The sequence below is a fragment of the Octopus sinensis genome, linkage group LG6 (assembly GCF_006345805.1).
Source record: "Octopus sinensis linkage group LG6, ASM634580v1, whole genome shotgun sequence".
Taxonomy (NCBI): domain Eukaryota; kingdom Metazoa; phylum Mollusca; class Cephalopoda; order Octopoda; family Octopodidae; genus Octopus; species Octopus sinensis.
In genome coordinates, this window is record NC_043002.1 from 85,145,744 (window position 1) to 85,165,771 (window position 20,028).

Genomic DNA, 20,028 nt, shown 5'->3' on the forward strand with positions numbered 1-20,028 from the left:
CTAAAGAAGCCCAACATATATGTATACATATATATATATATATATTCCCAACCACATAGTTCTGGGTTCAGTCCTACTGTGTGGCACCTTGAGCAAGTGTCTTCTATACCTCAGGCTGACCAAAGCCTTGTGAGTGGATTTGGTAGATGAAAACTGAAAGAAGCCTGTCATATATATATCTGTCTGTGTTTGTCTCCTATACATCCCTGTAACATAGGGATTTTGGCAAAAGAGACTGATAGAATAAGTACTAGGCTTTAAAAAGTCCTGGAGTCAATTTCTATGACTAAAACCCTTCAGGGTGGTGCTCCAGCATGGCCACAGTCAAATGACAGAAACAAGTAATAGGTTTAAAGAATATACTTGAGAAGACCTGCCCACCACAACAATTAAGATCCTAAAACCAAGTTACCCCATAAAAAGCATTGGTGTAGGTGCTGGTACTACATCAAAATCACCCAGTACACACTGTAGTGGTTGGCATTAGGAATGGTATCCAAATGAAGAAACCAAGCGAAATCCTATGCAACCTGGTGCAGCCCCACTGGCCTTGCTAGTTTCAGTCAAGCCATCCAATGCATGCCAGCATGGAAAGCAAACATTAACCCTTTAGTACTTAAATGGGGCATGTCAGGCCCAAATATTGTATCTGCTTTCTGTTCAAACTGGCCAGGTCCAGCCTCTCATACCTACCCTACTTTGACATTCTAAAAATAAACAATCACATGATTGAAATCTCAAGGTTATGAGATAATCATAATCATCATCGTTTAACGTCTGCTTTCCATGCTAGCATGGGTTGCACGATTTGACTGAGGACTGGCGAACCAGATGGCTGCACCAGGCTCCATTCTGATCTGGCTGAGTATCTACAGCTGGATGCCCTTCCTAATGTCAACCACCCCAAGAGTGTAGTGGGTGCTTTTACATGCCACTGGCATGAGGGCCAGTCAGGCGGTACTGGCAACAGCCATGCTCCAATGGTGTTTTTTATGTGCCGCATGCACAGGAGCCAGTCCAGCAGCACTAGCAATGACCTTGCTCGAATGTCTTTTCACATGCTACCGGCACAGAAGCCAGTCAGCTGCTCTCACATTTGACAGAGTAATCTGAATGTTAAAGTGTTAAATATTGATGGTGATGTTTAGTTATAAAGAAATTAATACATTAATGCTGTTGCACCACAATGTGAACCTGGAAAACAGATTGGTAAGATTGATATTATTACTGTTCCCCTTTGAATCATTGCAATATGACATCTGAGGGGAAAGATATGAACAGGGTGGAAATTCCACTGGACTGACAGTCTGTGATGGAAGGACTGGATATAGTACTTAGTACAGGTCTTGGTAAGTTGGACACAACAAGAATGTTTGGAGTGTACTAGGAATGACATGGCATAGGCCCAACCAGCTCCAAGGAGTAGAGGTAGGAAGAATATGGCATGTCTTTAAGCTAGAGGATGGAACATGTCTGAGTGACTTAATACCAATCAGTTGGGTGGCCCTTTTCTGGGAGCAGTCTAGGGTGCTTGTGCTCAGCAGCACAGTCCCAGATGTGGGAACAATACCTAGTAGTGTGCCTCATCTGAGTTTCAAAGATAGTCAGTAATTGTTGAGGGCTGAAGTATCAGCTGAGCCTGAAGAGAAGGGTTGGTTGTTTGCATGCAGATCTTCAGTGATAGTGAAACCTAATATTTGGCACAATGGTGAGGGCTCTGGTCGTGTACTTGTGCTTAAAGGTAGGGCACACTAGAGAAGATAAAGAGGAAGAGAAATCTGTCCAGATGTGCTGCAATATGATGATGTGATGAAGATGCTATAAATCTAAGATACGAGAAAGGTGAGCAAATAAACTTTTTATGAGATTTGCATGCCAAATATAGATGAAAGCTTAGCTGATGTCAAGGGCAAGAACATAGCTTTCACCAAATTTCTTCTAGACTAGAACCCACTAGTGAGACACCTAGGAGTGTTGGTCACCAGTGAATCTGGCTTCATAGAAACTGTGCTGGTGGTCATTAATGAAATGTATAACATATTGCTTACAAACACTTTCTCTGATAGTTTTACATCTGTTTTTCTGTGGTGGCATGGGTTAGGAGAGCTTAAACCATTTTGCTTTTTATTGTGGTCTTTCATAATCCAACACATAGTTTACAAATAAGACATGCTTACTTTGTTACTTTTCACCAGCCACATTACTGTGTGTTGGTCAGTTGGCTATTAAGCCTCAGGTCAGCCCATACTTAGCAGGCCTCTGATCAGAGCTATTCCAACTATGACCTTCCTGGCTTTCTTTCAAATATAGTGTATTTAAGATTACATTATCCCTAGGATCCCATCAACCCAACTCCCTGTCCAGTTGAGGGATAGTGTATAGTTACTACATGATAATGCCATCCATCATCACCATCAGTGGTGGTGGGAGACGAGTCACAGAAAAGGACAAAGACATTTGCTTTGTCTCCCATGTTGTCAGACCACTGTTATCCCAATGTGTCTTTTAATAAAGACAAAAATTGTAAATTTACCTTATACAATGCAGGTTAATGACTTCCTCGTACCTGATGAGATCTCATTTTATTTTAATAACCATTACTAGTTTTACCATTTATAATATAATTACTACTATAGATAAAATTTAGTGTGTTAATTTTGTTACCACACTGTTCCCTGGAGCCTAATGCCCTCTTTGACATGCCCAGCACTCCCTTAGGGGGTGGTGCTGCCCATGGCGAGAACCTTTGCTATATACCTTAAATATGAAAGGAAGTAGGAAAAGAAACAGTTTAAATTTCTCCAAGGAGATGACACGAGAGTACCAAGAGGCACTCTTGGTTGCCTTTACGAGAAGTCACTCACAAGTACTCATTTCTTTATTGCCCACAAGGGGCTAAACATAGAGGAGACAGACAAAGGGATAAGTCGATTACAACAACCCCAGTGCGTAACTGGTACTTAATTTATCAATCCCAAAAGGATAAAAGGCAAAGTTGACCCCAGCGGAATTTGAACTCAGAACATAACAGCAGACGAAACACAGCTAAGCATTTTGCCTGGCGTGCTAACGTTTCTGCCAGCTCACTGCCTTAAATACTCACAAGTTTTCTTGTTAGGTTTCTGGTTTCAAGAAAGCTGAAAACTCTCTTCCAACAGTTTCAGAGTCCTTGAGAAAGGATCATGGACTCAGCACTTTCTCCTGTCACTGAACTATAAAAACAAAAATAATACAAATTATTGTATTTAAGTAATGTTTTCAACAAACTCGTATTTTTTACTTGTTTCAGTGATTGGTTTCCAATCATGCTGCAGCACCACATTGAAGGATTTAGTTGAACAAACTGGCCCCAGAATTTATTTGATTTTAAACCTGGTACTTATTCTATCAGTCTCTTTTTGCCGAACCTCTAAATTACAGGGCAGTAAACAAACCAACATCATTTGTGATATCATGCACAAATTCACGTACACATATAATATATATGATGGGCTTCTTTCAGTTTCACTCTACCAAATCCACTCACAAAGCTTTTGTCAACCTGGGCCTATTATGGTAGACACTTGCCTAAGGTGCCATGCAATGAGACTGAACCCAAAACCATGTGGTTGGGAAGCAAACTTCTTACCACACAACCATGCCTGTGCCTTCAACACAACAATCATTTAAGCAGACTCTGATAAAGTATAACTACCCTGAGATCCATTTTCAGAGAACAAGGGTATATACCCTTAAAATTCCCATCACAGCTAACTTACAATATATATTCTTATATAGAAAATTTTTAGCTTTCATACTGTGTTTGGTGGGTTGTGTACTCAGTGTTGTTAATTCAATACATAAAAATGTTTTTAAATAGTTTTGAATATTTTAATGTTATATTTTCAATGCTTATATTTAATGTAGTGTTTATCTGTTTTTTTTCTGTGACTGTATGTGGTTTCAGTTGACCATACAAAATTCTAATCATTAACTGGGAAAAGTAAATTGCCACTTAATTTCAGATACTATATAGACTCATCATTTTTAGTATCCTCTAAATTTTTATGCTGAAATGAGTAAACCAGTCTGTGATACATCTTAACTTTTATGACATGTTTCTGAAATCTAATGTTCTCGAAACTGACATTGCCAGTTCTTCTCAATCAAGACATGTACTTATTTACCTAGTATGCATAATATCTTTGCTCTAAATATCCAGAATGGTCACCATGCTGCTAAGGAACAAACACCAGCCATATTCTATTTTCGTCATTTTCTGGGGTTACTTCCCCTACCTTTCTTAACAGAATTAATCATCAATAAAATAATTATTTTCCTCCTCATTATGATGTGATATTAATTAAAATTCTTGCGTTTACCACAATGAATATGTTATCAACAACTTTACAATATTTTCCATTAATTGACCACTCTGCTGAGGGGTTGGTGTTAGGAAGGGCATCCAGTTGTAAAAATCCTGCCAAAACAGACACAGAAGTCTGGTGTAGGCTTTGGCCTGGCCAGCTCTTGTGGTACCATCCCACCCATGCTAGCATGGAAGATGGATGTTAAACGATGATGATGATAATGATGACCAATACATCTGATGTTAATCAGCTTCTCAAATCACACTCAATTCTTCTCATCATTTAATGTTACATTTGGAGTATGAGAGAGAGGATAATCACAAATGCAAATGCATTCTTCAATGAGTAGCCAATGAGAAACAGTAGGCCTAAAATGATTATTTCTGGAAATAAGTTACATGGAGATTGATTAGGCAACTTCCATGCATCTCTGTCTCAAAGAAAGCTTTTACTCTTTTACTTGTTTCAGTCATTTGACTGCGGCCATGCTGGAGCACCACCTTTAATTGCAATTAGGAAATGAAACCCAAAGTTATGTGCTGGTATTTAAATAATTTGATCTTTGGCAACTCTGGAACACATTTTGGTCTCATAAGACCTCCTCAGTGAGAATTGGGCTAATGCTTTTGTCTTGTTCTATCAGTAGTAATTTTTGTTTTCAGATTACTAAGTTATACATGTTAGCATTCATTCAACTATCACAGATTTCAATCAGTTTCTGAAATATCAATGATGCTATGTCTAGTTTTAGACTGAAAAAATCGTAGCTTGAAAGCTCTCTCCATACCAAAGTTAATAACTGAAACAGGATGAATTTACTTCGGTTTGAACGGCAGTTTTTAACATAATTTCTAGGTAACTAAAAAATTTTAAACTTCGTATACTGGTAGAATGTGTTTATAAAACATCATTTTCTCTTGGATTTATTGAGAAAATTCTATAGTTTGTAAGATATTTGTTGTTTTTTTTTTCTTCAATTTCTGCAATTTCAACCAATCACTGACTTCTATTGAGGTAAAAAAAACATTCTGTGCCGTATGAATATGTCCCTTGTTTAAGAAACAGATTGGGTCTATTTACATTTGTGAAGAAAAAACGATACCTTTCCCCCCACCCCAAACCCTAAAACAGATTGAAATGCAATAGATCGATACTAGGGTCATAATTATGGGTGACAATTTCATATGACACCGCTAGAAAAAACTGCTGTTCAAACCGAAAAGATCCCTGAATTCATAAAAGTTTGTTTGTTTTCTCTGTGGCATTATGAGGACTTCAATGCTACAAGCTGATACAAGATTAGTGGAGTAAGTGCTAATACCTTTAATGTAGCAAATAAGAAAGCTCTCATTGGATCACAAGTCATCATATATTAAAGTGGGGGGGGGGGTACAACAGGGGCTACTTAGTGGAGTCTAATAAAGGTAGGTAGGGGAGACAACTCTGAAACATCAATTAAAATTATATCAGGTTTGGGTAAGGTAAGTTTCCCCTCTATAAGCCACCAATGTTGTACAAGGAAAAGGTCGCCACTTTAGGACCAATACAGCCAATAATATTGTAGGAGCTGATACCAGAATGCAAAAGGCGATCCTTCGGTATAGGTACCGTAAGTGGTTTTGTTTACATTTCTGAAGATAACAGAAACCCTTTTTCCCACCCCGAACCCTAACCCTAAACCCCCCCATATATAGAAAAAAAACACTTTCTTGAAATGTATCCGGTACTTCCGGTACCTATACCGAAGTTACGCCATAATGCCATGTTACTTGTGGGTAACATGAATTTCTCAATCATGAAATATAAGACATCACATTTACAAAATACAATAGAGATAACAAAATCACTTTAAAGCTTATTAGATTTATTTAAGGCAGTGAGCAGAGTAATTACAACATTAGAAACAAATGGCTTGAGTATTTCTTCTTTCTCTCTCTATTATCTGAGTTAAAATCCTGCTTTTTGGGGTCAATAAAATAAAGAGCAAGTCAAGTATCATGTGCAATTTAATAGGTTAACCTCCTGTCCCTCAATTTCAGGTTCTGTGACTGTGTTAGAAGCAATTATTAGCTTTATTTATAACTGTAGTTTCACCAGGACTGTTCTCTAAGGATGCTGGTGTCCCATACAAGCTGAATTTCAGTGCCTTACAAGTATCTGTCAGTCTGCTCATTCTTCCAGATATTAGACTTTCACAAAGACAGTAAAAATAAATAAATATTTTGGTGAAAGTCTGGAGTTAGTGTAGCAAGTAATTTAGTGTACAGGTAGGAGTTCACCAAGGATCTATTCTCAGCTTTCTCTTGTTTATCGTAGACCACCAGGCCATAACACAGGAATTCATGACAGGCTACCCTTGGGAGCTCTTGTATGCTGATGACCTTGTTCTTATTGCTGAATCACTACCCAGAACTAGAGAAGAAGTTTCAGGTGGAAGCAAGGTCTGGAACCAAAGGACCTTAATTTAGCAAAGACTAAAACAGACAAATCACTAATCCCTTCAGGGAGATGATCCTGTTTGATATGTTGAAAAGTTGTTAGTAGAAACTCCATAAAGTGTACCAAGTGCAAGCTATGGACACAAATGAGGTGCAGTGATATCACAAGAAGGTTAACAGAGAAAGTAGTCTTTGTATATGGCAGATGTGCAGGTACATCAAACACTAGGAATATACAGAAAATAGACTCCCTCAAATGACAGGGGGAATCCTTGGAAGTTGTAGGCAGTTTCCATTACTTAGGTGACTGAGTTAGCAGTGATGGAGGTTGTTCCAAAAGCATTGCTGCTAAAATAAAAGTGGTTAGGGCAAAGTTCAGAAAGCTACTACCCTCAGAATGAAAGGCAGATTGTATGATGCCTGCATATGAACAGCTATGCTACATGGCAGTGAAACATAGACTGTGACTACTGAGGACATGTGAAGGCTTGAAAGAAATGAAGCCAACATGTTTTGCTGGATGGGTAATGTCAGTGGGAATGAATGACAGAGTGTAAGTGATTTGAAAGAAAAATTGGGTATATAAGACATCGGATGTAGTGTGCAAGAGAGAAGACTGCACTAGTACAGTCATGTGATGCATATGAATAAGGACAGATGCAACAAGAGGTGTCGATCTTTAATTGTGGAGGGCATGTGTGGAAGGTATAGACCCAGGAAGATGTGGGACGAAATGATGAGAAAGGATCTTCAGACATTGGGTCTCACAGAGATGACAAGGAACTGAGACTTTTGTCATTTCATCTTACTGAGACTTCTGGTTTGCTGTGCTTGAGAAAACCTACACAAAGCCCCTCCTGTCACACTGTCCAACCCATGCCAGAATGGAGATGAAGATGATGATGATGATGATGGTGATGAACAAAGCATTTATTTTAGTTATTATTTTCATTTTTCCACTTTATTTTGAATATCCCAAACATTATATGATGTCCCAGGCATTTACCTAAGCTGCTACTCTTAAGTTCAACTATTAACAACAGATGTCTACTCTGGTGCCCTAAGTGTGGTCAACTGAACCAAGTAACTTTCGTTTCCACATTGATCAGATGGAGCGTCTACATAGTAAATATGTGTCAACAGCAACAAAATTGGTTGCGCAATAACTTTTAGGACATTTTTCAGATCTTTTTTGTTTGGCTCTCACTTTTTGAAATTTGGGATATTGTAATTTTCCACACTGAATCTGATGCAGTTATATACTTATTCCAAATTTGAAACCTACAACAAAAGGATCTTTTCCTTTTGAACGGCACATGTCAACACAATTTCTAGTTAACTAAACACTTTAAAACTTCGTATACTGGTAGAATGTGTCAAAATAAAACATTTTTTTCTCTTGGCTTTCTTGATAAAATTGTAATTCGTTTGTTTAACATAGTTTAATTTTTCGAATTTTAACCATTCAATTGCCTCTAATTGAGCTAAAATCATTTGCTGCGTCTAAAACTGAGACAACATCTTGTCACTAACCCTAACCCTTAACCGTTAAACAAACAAATTACAATTTTCTCAAGAAAGCCAAGAAAAAAAAATGTTTTATTTTGACACATTCTACCAGTATACGAAGTTTTAAAGTGTTTAGTTAACTAGAAATTGTGTTGACATGTGCCGTTCAAAAGGAAAAGATCCCAACAAAATTATAGGAACTGAAAAGTGAAAGCCAAACAGAAATGATCTCATTTTCCTTTAATTCTACCGCCCACCATATACAGCCGACAGCAAAGTGAAAGGAAAATAATTACCAAACTATTAGTAGGTAAAATCTAAGTTTTCATTTCGTGCGAAAGTTAGCCCAGACCTTAAGTTTGTGAAAATGACGCCAAATAAATCTTGTTACGGCGCGAGTTTTAATTTTGATGAAACTCCAAGTACATTTCTGTTATGTTTGTATGTGGCATTGCGTCGTTGGGATGTACGAAATGATGACTGTTGCTTACCATATAATCGTTGTCCTTGAATTTGATACTTTCAAGTGATGTCTACCAAGAAATATATGCACAACAGCATCTGTGGAGCTATCATGTTACTTCCGCTACCGAGTCTCTACATGACCAGTTAACCTGCTAGAAACATTTTCATGTTTCCAGCAACTATGGTGAAGAAAAATAAAAGCATCAAATATATTTCGATCTTCTGCCCTCTTCCATAAACCTTAGCCTTCACTTGGTGGTGAGGCTTTAGGTTACGTAAAGCTTGGAAAGCACTAATTACACTAAAAGGTTTCGGCAGAACTAGAACCATAATATACCTTTTAATTATTGCGAGGCCTCTGCGGATTTTAAAGGCCTATACTTGTTTAGCTATGTCAAAATCCAGGGATCTTTTCCTTTAGATAGACAGAATTCAACCCAATTTCTAGTTAACAACTAGACAATTTCTAGTGTCAGCAACACAGTAATAAACGAAAGAACATCTAAATGTTTTTTCATCGTCCCAATGTTACCGGAGTCGTAATTAATTTATTCTTGGTTTAAATAAAACCGATGATTCAAAGAGAGTAGTGATAAAAAAAAAACAAGGAAGCATGAAATATAAATAACTTCTATTTTGAAATTAGTTTCTTTCTCTTTATTACTAATTAGGTCACGTTACACGTGGTCATCTGCTAGAAATAGTTGCCAAACATATTGGATAGTGTAGTTCTACATAGTTTCAGAAATAAAAACGAGGCGGTCACGGCTGGAATACCAGTGGTTATATAAACAACCAAAAACAAGCTTAAAGCAACATATGGAAAACTGATAAATAAAATATGCGATAACAATGCATTCATCTAATAAAATAATGTGTTGTTTGGCCCCGTTTGAGTTGTTCGATCAGCCGGAATCAGATCATATTGTCTAATTTTAATGTCTAACATGTTTAGAAATACATTCTCCGAGATACACGTGTCTCGTACATTTTTTTTTTTTACTGACAGAAAAGTGTAACTTGACGACTTTTAAGAGATCGAGCTTATGGTGTGTATCAGAAGCGAGGAAACTGTTTTAGTACCGAGAACAAATGTACAAATACAGACGAATCTCAAAGTTCTTTATACTAGTAAAAACTCAGAAATACTGTTTTGATCTTTATCTATAAATTTATTTTATATCGCAATTGGTGACAGATTTACGAGAACCAATCCTTGCTTCGCGGTGCTACTTGAGAACAGTAGTCCCGGGGCACGTAGTCGCGCATCCGCACTAGCTAGTCGTGACTAGTCGATCCTACAACGACTACCTAGCAAAGTAAATAAAACACAAAATAAATAGTTTTTTTTTACACAAAGTAAATAATTTTTGTTAAACAAAATAAATAAAACGCAAAAACACAAAGTAAATAACACAAAAACACAAAGTAAGGATCGACTAGTCATGACTAGTTTACGCGAGTGCGCGCACCGGGACCACTGTTCTCAGGTAGTACCTTGATTCGCTGCATTTCTCACAATCAGATTTATTGTCAACGTATTAAAAAAAAATGTGAGTTGTTGCCCTTAGCTTTATTTTACATGTGTCGATCGATCTAAATTCTATTCTTGAGTTTTGTTGTTTAGCTTCGTCAGCGCTATGATCAAATAAAGCTGTTCTGTGACCACCTCCGACTGCATTATACCAATGTATACTGACTTAAAACGAATGGTAAGAGGTGATTGCAGGTACATTTGGCTGCTAATTTTTATTGTTGGACACTTGCAATTTTAAAATAAAATAATTTAGTATCATTTCTAATTGCAATGCTGTGTGAGTGGATTCTCTGAAGACGGGAACTTAGCAGAGAAGTTGGTCTGTTGTCAACATCAATAAATGGTGTTGTTGATGTCCCTTTATAACATAACTTAACAGGTCGAGCGATAGTGATCGTTGAAATAAAGTGTCGAGTGCGGGAAATTACTCTGGAAGAAATCTTAGCAGAAAGGTGAATAGATTGATAACATTATGTTATTGTAGTTTTGTGAGATTTGGCTGTTATTTCTAGCATGTGGGTAGCCTGCTTGAAGGCTTGGGGTATGTGCGTGTGTATGTCTGTTGAAAAATTTAAATTTTACAAACAATTTTTTTTCAGAATCGTAATCTTCGTATTTTTCTATGTATTTCGCAAAAGCAAACTTTCCGGAAAAGTAAAAACTGAAGCGGGGGGGGGGGGTATGAGGCAGAATTGAAATTTTGGAAATCCGATTTTTTAATTTTTCTTTTCTTCAGAATCGGATCCTCTATAATAAAAAAAAAAACGTGGGATTCCGTTAAAAAAAATCAATATATATCCATTTTACCGAAAGTTATGACGGAAAAATCGCATCTTTTGAATTTTCCAAAAGTCCTCTCCCCACCCCCAAGGTCGTTAGCGCAATGTTTTTTTTTTTTCATATACCATTTCTACATACTTGTTATAGCACCCAACAGGCTGGTTTATGTATTTGTTTATTTATTTATTGTTCACAGATGAAGATCTTCATTTCGACCCAAAGCCTTGAGTGGATTTGGTAAACGGAAATTGAGTGAAGGCGACGAGCTGGCAGAAACGTTAGCACGCCAGGCGAAATGTTTAGCAGTATTTTGTCTGCCGTTACGTTCGGAGTTCAAATTCCGCCGAGGTCGACTTTGCCTTTCATCCTTTCTGGGTCGATAATTAAGTACCAGTTACGCACTGGGGTCGATGTAATCGACTTAATCCCTTGTTTGTCCCCTCTATGTTTAGCCCCTTGTGGGCAATAAAGAAATAGGAAATTGATAGAAGTCCGCCGTATATATATATATATATATATATATATATATATATATATATACACAAACAATTGCAGCGTGGAAGGTGTTTATAAGCCATTTAAAAAACACAAAAAAAAACGTTAGATTCACTTCAACATTTAAACTTAATTTGTCAAAATATTTTCGTCGCTTTGAGACCTCGACCTGTTCACTAACAAAATTCCGTGTTTGCACGGAATCTTGTCGGTTAATGGTTTATAACTAAACACTTTTCACACTGCAATTGTTTTTGTTTCAGCACCTGATCTCAGATCAGGTCACTTGCTATGCAAGTACATCGCCTATATATGTGTGTGTGTGTGTGTGTAGGCGCAAAGGCCCAGTGGTTAGGGCTGCGGACTCGCGGTTTCGATTCCTAGACCGGGCATTGTGAGTGTTTATTGAGCGAAAACACTTAAAGCTCCACGACGCTCCGGAAGGGCTGGTGGTGAACCCTGCTGTACTCATTCACCACAACTTTCTCTCACTCTTTCTTCCTGTTTCTGTTGTACCTGTATTTCAAAGGGCCAGCCTTGTCACGCTGAATCTCCCCGAGAACTACGTTAAGAGTACACGTGTCTGTGGATTGCTCAGCCACTTGCACTTTAATAAAATGAGCTGCGACGTCAATGGTGCCAAACTTTATTGGCTTTTGCCTTTCCCTTGGATAACATCGGTGACGTGGAAAGGCTGGTATGCGTGGGCGACTTCTAATATTCCATAAACAACTTTACCTGGACTTGTGCCTCGGAGGGTGGCTTTCTAGGTGCAATCCCATGGTCATTCATACACGTATGTATGTATGTATGTATGTATGTATGATGTATGGATGGATGGATGTGTGTGTCCACCATCGCTTGACAACCGATGCTGTTGTGTTTACGTTCCCGTTACTTAGAGACCCATAGAATAAATTACTAGGCTTATAAACAAAAAAAAAAAGGTCCTGATGTCGATTTGTTCGACTAAAGGCGGTGCTCCAACATGGCCCGCAGTCAAATGACTGGAACAAATAAAAGAATTAAAAAAATAGATGGAACCCCTAATTGACCAGTCCAGTAAACACAAAAATTTGAAAGTAGTAATTTTTCTTTTTCTTTTCTCTGTTTAGCGATGTTTTCATAGTTTTTTTATTTCATGAATATATATGCGTCTTAGCTTTCGCTGCTCTTTTGATATTAGTTTTTTTACTCCATCTATATATTATTATTATTGGGATCAGCAATGAGTTTTACTGCCGGTGTGTGTGTTAGATTTTTTAGCCTTCCTTAGGTTTTTTTGCTTTATAATTATTTTTAATACAGTTTTTTTTATGTATCCTAGAATTTGTTTATTCTGTGTGGAGTCGGTGTTGTGTACTATCTGATGTCGCTAAATATTTATTTTGTCTGAGAAAATTCACGTATTTTATTGCTGTCTCATTGGTGAAAATTTCTTCCGACATTTTGTTTTCATTGGTTGTGTTTCATATCCGGTCTCTCAATGTTGTTAACTACGTGTTTTTTCTCTTCTACCCCCACGCATTCTTTCTCTTTCTCTCTCTCTCTCTCTCTCTCTCTCTCTCTCTCTCTCTCTCTCTCTCTCTCTCTCTCTCTCTCTGTATATAATATATATATATATATTTATAATAAGAGTAGATCGTATACGAGTGAGTATATATTTGTAAAAAAGAAGTTTGAAAACGCCACTATATTAGATAAATTTTAATTTTCTTATGAATTTTACATGTTTCGGTTCCTGAAAAAACGAACCTTATCAAAAATATTATAAAAAGTGCAATGGAAAAGTTCATAATTGTCTCAATAGAATCCATGTGGTGTTGTTTTGTCGGTAGTTGGTATAATCGCTATATTACTGTTGAGTGTAGTGAAGAAGTCCATTATTGTTTCTTGCTTGTATCAAAAGGAACCGCTTTTTTGTTACCTTGTGTTCCAATGGTAGCAACAGTAGTGATTGTTTGTCGTAGTAGTAGTAACCTGTGACTTTTACTGTTGGTCGTAATTTTGGCAACCTTGGTGGTGGTTGGGGTTGTAGCAGTTAAACTGTGGCCGTGGCAGCAAAAGTGGTGGGTTCACTGGCACTGTTCACTGACGTCACATAATTCCAAACCAATCAAAACCAAACTTCAACGAATACAAAGAAAAGACCCATAACTGTATCCTGTAAGGAAACCAACCAAGCAGAACGACAAGCTTGGCCACGGAAGAAAAACGTCATCAATTTTTTAACGAATCAAAATCAGATCTGACCCATAACAGTATCCTGTAAGGAAACCAACCAAGCAGAACGACATCAATTTTTTTACGAATCAAAATCAGATCTGCTCACAGGAAAAAAATTTTTTATAAATTCATCTTTCCCTAAAATATACCACTGCAAGCGGGAGTGACTGTTTAAAGGTCTGAGAAATTGTAATTCCCCCCACCTCCACCCTTTTTTTACTATTTTAATTCTCACTCTGTGGCCGTAGCAGCAGTAGAGGGCTGTTGATCGTAGCAGCAATAGTAGTGACCACGGTGGTTGTAGTAGTAGTGCTAGTGGAAGCAGTCGTAGTGGTAGTGGTGGTTGTGGTAGAAGTTCATTTTTCCTTTTCGGAAGACCAATGTTTTGTTTTAATATTCCTGGCCCAGGGTGTTCGAACTTGGTCTAAATTTTTTGATGAAATAAAGTTCTTTATTTTGGCGTTGGGTGAAGGTTACGCTGTCACTGAATTTGTAAAGTGGGTAAGTTGTAAATTTCGGATTTTCATTTGTAGCACATCTATCTATGTGTCCGCTGACCGGTATTTTCCGGTATTCAGGGTTTCTAATTTGGGATTTATGCACCGCCATCCTTTTACGTAAGCTATTTTTTGTATGGCCTATATACTGCCTATTGCAGCCTGCGCATGTTAAGACGTAAATTAAGTTTTCTGATGCACAGGTGAAGTTTGTTCTAATGGTGAACTGATGGCCTTATTCTAGTATAAATTCTGAACCTTCTACCAAGATGACACAGATTCCGCAGTTGGGCCTTCCACATTTTCTAACTGCTGGTTTTGTGGTTGATGTTGAGTGCAGTTTAGCTTGGGTTAAAATCCTTTTCAAGGATTTTGGTTGCCGTTTACTTTTAATGATGGTGTGTGTTTCGAGGATCCGGTTCATCTTTGGGTCTCCCTTTAGTAGGGCTGTGCTTTGTAGTATGGTGCTGAAGGCCTCATTATTAGGTGGGTTGTGTGTAGAGATGTAGGGAAGGGTTTTTAATTTTTCTTTCTTTTTTGGTTTTGTTTGTCTCAGGTCTTCTATACTTAATTTAAGTGCCCGTTGGATTGCACTGTCTATTAGGGGCTGTGGATAATTTCTATTTATGAGTGTAGTTCTAAGTTCCTGGAGACGTGTGTGTCGGGTGTTTGTGTCTGATATTATGGTGCAAATCCTTCTAGCTAAACAAAAAGGGACATTTATTCTAGTGTGTCTTGGGTGGCATGAATCAAAGAGTAGGTACTGTTTGGAGTCTGTCGGTTTATAATAGATATCTGTCTCTATTTTGTTGCCGGCTTTCTTAATGAGGATGTCTAAAAATGGTAACTCTTCTTCGTTATGATCCATCGTGAATTGTATATTATCATTTATTCCATTTAATAGTATTTTAAATTCCTCAAGTTTCTCTATACTTTTATCCCAGAGGATAAAGCAGTCGTCGAGGTATCTTTTCCAGTTGTTCTGGATATAGGTGGAGAAGGTGTTTCCATATTTCTCGAGTGTTATCTGGTAGAGTATTTTCTCGAGGTATCCCATCACTAGGTTGGCAAAAGAAGGCGCAGTACGCGTGCCCATCGCTGTTCCCGATCTTTGTCTGTAGAAATTATTGTCAAAAATAAAGTAATTGTTTTCTAAAATAAATCTAAGTCCTTCTATTATAAGTTCTTTATTTATGCGAGTTGGGAGTTCAAAGGAGTAGTTATTTAGCCAGAAAGTGATCGCTTCTATTCCTAGGGTGTGAGGGATATTTGAATAAAGGTTAATTACGTCGAAGGATACTAGAAGGGTTTTCTCATTGACTGTTTTAGGGAGGTGGTTAAGTATGTCTATATCGTCTCTTACGTAGCTTTTGATGTGCTTTAGGAAAGGTTTAAGAAGTGTGTCTAAGAAATTGCTGGGGCGGTGAGTTTCACATGCTGGGCCTGCTATTATCGGTCTAAGTTTAAGATCATTTGGTGAAGGGATTTTGATGAGTATATCGGTAGATGTTTTGCATGTTTCACTAATTATTTGGCTTTTGTGGACTTTAGGGATACCGTAGAACAAACATGATTTGCACTTGAAGTTAGTGATGTATTCATACTCCTTGTCCGTGATATATATATATATTATATATATATATATATATATATATATATATATATATATATATATATATACAAAGTTAATCCAAACATGAAAACACAAAGAGAAAACACAACGCGAGGACGTGGAACAAGAATAGTATTATTGGACGCTCAGGAAAGAAGAAGGGTTTAACGTTTCGAGCGAAGCTCTTCGTCAGAAACATAGGAAAAGTAAAGATCCGAAGAAGGGAAGAGGGAGGGGAAAAAATCGCCAACGGTACACACGCGGTCACAGATAGATAGATAGATAGATAGATAGATAGATAGATAGATAGATAGATAGATAGATAGATAGATAGATAGATAGATAGATAGATATTGAAAGAAATGGTAAGACAACAAAAGAATGAAAGTGACCTCGATATTATATAAATAGAGGAATTTATCTCTAAATATGATATGTGACAATTATTCGGTAACCAAATTAAAACTCCGAGTTTCGGATGTCAGGTTGGAAACCCACACCGCTATCTCTTCAGTTATCCGTCCATCTCCTCAACACCGACTCCACACAGAATAACAAATTCTAGGATACATAAAAATCTGCGTAGCATCTTTTCGATGGCCGGATAACAGAAGAGATGGCAGCGTTGGTTTCCACCCCGACATCCGAAACTCGGAGTTTTATCATGGCTACAGAATAATTGTCACATATTATATTTACACACACACACATATATATATTTCTCTCTCTCTCTCTCTCTCTCTCCCTATATATATATATATATATTTGTCTCTCTCTCTCTCTATTTCTCACACTGTGTTTCTGTTTCTTTCTCTGTATCCACATATATTTATTCGTACCGGGTTATCAAAATCATTGTGTAGATTTTAAAATTTGTATTTGTTTACATTTGTAGCGTAGCTGATATCCTCACTGTTTGAGAGATATATTAGAAATGATCTCGTATTATATAGCAGCCATCTTCGGCTATTTTGGACCCTGTTGTGTCCACTGCTCTGATTGGTTGGCATTGGCGCAGTTTGTCTCGACTTATTTCGCGCCAGTGTGAAAGCCAACTAATCACGGCCTTCGAATAAAGTCCCATGACACAGTCTTTTTGGGGTTTCACGGGAGCCCACCTCAGGTAATAAAAAGGCCCCAGCATTCACGATATCTCGTCTTAGGTTCCAGTCCTTCTCAGGGATAACCTCTGACCACAGAGCGACTCAGCCAGTTCCAGTTCCAAGCGACAGACAACATGCAGCAACTTCAACGACGCTTTTCTCCACCATCGCCATACCATAGTCGTCTTCACTTTAACGCCGTCACTACCACCGTCGACTTCAACGATACGTACACAGCACTCGCTCAGGTTTAGCTTTCTCGCAGTTGTAATTTTCACAAAGGTTAACAGCACAGCACTCCCTGCAAGAATTCCTGTATCAAGAGACCTTGCACAGCATTGAAGCCACAACTGCTACACGACACGTGTTCACCGGCATTCTGCCTTGTGACCCCAACATCCTGTTACAGAACTATTACTATTATGTAACCTTATTACGAACTGGTAAATTAACTCCATCTTGTCTAAAATACCCTGAGAGACTCTTTTCTTCTATGCTCTGTATTGTATTCTGCATACATCTTGTTTGTACTTCTGTAGCGCACACGAATACACAGACACAAACACTTGTCGTATGCACACAGACACTCCACTTTGCTAGTACCTATACTTTATCTTATTGTACACATCTGTAAATAAAGTGTCCTCTTTCAAACAGTAGAACGGTTGTCGTCCTCATTATTCCTTTTGGTACCTATTCTTTTATATCATGCATTTGGCTTCTTTTGTTTGGGCGACCGTTATCCCTACACATTTTTATTTGTAGTAGAACTTAAACTGTAAACACGTTAAGTGAAAGAATTTATTATATTTTTAAATAAATTTATTCTTCAGATGCCTAATTTTCAAGCAGCTCACTGTTTCTGTTGTACGTTTTGCAGCCGATTTTCAGTTGTACCTGAAATTGAAATACCCTTTCTATAAATTGTTTGTTTTAGCTTTTTTCTTATTACTGCCTGATTATAAAATACATCAGATTTCTAAAAGTCTTTTTACAGATTCATTTTGTCCGTATAAAGATGTTATAATGCCCATGTGTGTATGTACCAATGCGCGCGCACGCACGCACACACACACACACACACGCGCGCACACACACACACACACACACACACACACACACACACACACACACGGCTTGTACTAAATGTATGACAAAAGTGTGCGTGACTAACGTAGATCATTGGTGAAGTCATTCTTCCTTTCTGCAAAGATACTTGCTACTTAGTGTAGTCTCAAATGATGTGCTTGTGTCATTGTTGAACCTTATCTTCTCGAATCTCTTTTAAAAAAACTCAGCTGACACTGTTACCCATTTTTTCACATCCAGTTTCATCTCGTTTGAATTGAACCGGCAGAAATCGGATGGCACCAGATCCAAGTTGTTCTGTGGATGGGGAAGAGTAAGTAACCTGTTGTTTGTTGCCGAAGATGTGTGTGATCTCGCATTGTCATGATGAATGTGGATCATTTTAAGATTGTTGTTCTGTCTCTTCCTCCTTAATAGCTTCTCTGTGCCTTACGGGTATCTCAACGGTCCAGAAAATCAAGGGCAATGAGCCCTTGACATCGCTCAAAACAGTTACTGTGACTTTCTAAGTCGACCGCTGGCCCTTGAACTTTGTAGGTCTTGGACAAGAACTGTGGCGACGTTCCATGAGCTGAGCCTTCGATTCTAGGTCGCAAAGATACGACCAGGTCTCTTCCTCCGTCATCACATCAGAAAAGGAAAGAAAAAAGGGGGAAAAACGTGTCTTCATTGGCTTGAAACACTTCCAGCAGATCAGAGCAGAATTCGACCCTTTGCTCCTTCAAATCGGTTGTCAACGGCTGAGGTATTCACTTTGCACACACTTTCCGATACCTAATATTTTCTACCATTTTCTGTAATGCACTGTGACCATTGTCCAGTTGTCCGATAAGCTCGCATTCTCTGGTGATTTGGGTCAGTGGTCGGAATCAATAGTCTCCAACTGCGTGCTTTGTCTTCAATGCTGGCTTCCCTTTTATTAATCTTCATCTATCTGCACATGGCTCTTGTCAATTGTGTCTTCTCTATAAACAAACTGTAGCCTTCTGTGGATGTCGGATAACCTGCACTCCTTCGTCAAGAATTCAATGGCATCACAGTGCTGCTGCTTGGAATCCGTTTCTCGTCTGCAATGAAGAACAGGAAAAGTTACTGGAGAGGAAGAATTACCTTACCAACACGTATGTGGGAGATGATCGTTTCCTTCTGCTAGCCGAAGATTCGAAATCGAATCCACACACTTGTTGGTTGTCAAACGAATGTCTGATTTCTCGTGTTTTATCTCTATACTGATAGATTAATGAGAAACACCTGACCTCCGAAGATCTTTGCTGGTCATGGAAGGGTCATTCCATTGTTTTAGGTTTCATGTACTTCCTGACCGAACCTTATATAACTGGAGCATCTCTCTCTTGTCCTCTTGGATTTTGAACCGGCTAAGTAAGAACATATCTCTCTCTTCGTTTCAGACATCAACCGGAAGCACAGCATCGACCGAATGAAAAGGAAGGACAAAGTTCTTCCCTTTTATTTTCTCTCTGTTAACAGAATGTACTTGGCTTCCACACACACTGCCAGCGAGCGACCAACACACATTTTTGCCATTGTCGCTTATTTACAAGTACTGCTATGTATGTTTTACCGACTACTACCTACAGATAAGTTTTTTCTCTTCGATATTGTTATTACGCTGTTTCATCCTACTTTCGTGTATCTATATATAGCGGACCCGATGCGAAACAAAGCTGGCTATTTCTATATCAAGTAACTTTTCATGTGTTCAATACAACTGGTAACTCCGACGTGAGAGCCGTACATTCTTACATTACATATGGTGACCCTGTACATTACATTTGGCAACTTCAACGTAAGATATATATCTTACCGCTACATTTGGTAACACCGTTGTAGACACACATCGGTCCATTATACGTACACTTTGAACGACCTATATCTATATAATAAGTTATGTCCATATTTGCATTGAT